The sequence below is a fragment of the Salvia miltiorrhiza genome, chromosome 7 (assembly GCF_028751815.1).
Source record: "Salvia miltiorrhiza cultivar Shanhuang (shh) chromosome 7, IMPLAD_Smil_shh, whole genome shotgun sequence".
Classification (NCBI taxonomy): domain Eukaryota; kingdom Viridiplantae; phylum Streptophyta; class Magnoliopsida; order Lamiales; family Lamiaceae; genus Salvia; species Salvia miltiorrhiza.
The window spans coordinates 46,045,768-46,046,635 of NC_080393.1; the positions used below are offsets into that span (position 1 = coordinate 46,045,768).

General features: G+C 42.6%; 1 non-coding gene across 1 annotated transcript; it reads right to left on the minus strand.

Annotated features, from left to right (window-relative positions):
* Nucleotides 1-275: 275 nt before the first annotated feature.
* Nucleotides 276-382, minus strand: LOC130996477 (small nucleolar RNA R71). The gene has a single exon (XR_009092647.1). It is a non-coding gene; the product is annotated as a small nucleolar RNA R71 (small nucleolar RNA).
* Nucleotides 383-868: the final 486 nt, after the last annotated feature.

Here is an 868-nt window from a genome sequence, read left to right on the forward strand (position 1 = left end):
TGAAGCCGGGATTGATAAACATGGTGCAAGCTGAACAGTTTAGTGGAATGGCTGATGAAAATCCGCATGTCCACATCACTCAGTTTCTAGATATCTGCGACACTATTAAGCAGAATGGAGTGCCACCAGATGCCATCAGAATGAAGATGTTTGGATTCTCTCTCAGAGATAGAGCAAAGGAATGGTTCAAGTGTTTGGACAGAGGTGCTATTACTGGATGGGAGGATTTGTGTAGAGCTTTCTTGGCAAAATACTTTCCTGCCTCTAAAGCTCAGAAAATCATTGCAGAGATTTCTCATTTTTCCCAGCTAGGAGATGAGACCATTCATGATGCCTGGGAAAGATTTCGTGAGCTGCTCAGGAAATGCCCACAACATGGTTTCACAGAGGATCAGCAAATCATTCACTTTTATAATGGTTTGACTGGTCTAACAAAGAGTATGGTGGATGCTACTGCAGGTGGATGTCTTCTCCATAGAAATACAAAGGAGGCGTATCGTGTGATAGAAGAGATGGCCTCCAACAGTTACCAATGGCCGAATGACAGAAATTCCACGAGAAGAATTGCAGCTGTGAATGAGGAGAGAGATGATTTTAAGGAGAAATATGAAGCTCTTCAAAAGCAGTATGAGTTGGAGAGAAAGACACTGCTAGCTAAAATTCCTCAGCAGCCGAGTTTACCTGATGTGTCACAGTTGGAAGATGCTAATTACATCCAGCGGCAGTACCAATTCAATAGACCAAACTATCAAGGACATCAGGGCGGAAATCCACCGTATCATCCAAATAATAGGAATCATCCAAATTTTTCCTATTCAAATCCCAACAATGCTTTGCAGCCTCCACCTGGATTTTCTGTTTCTAGTGG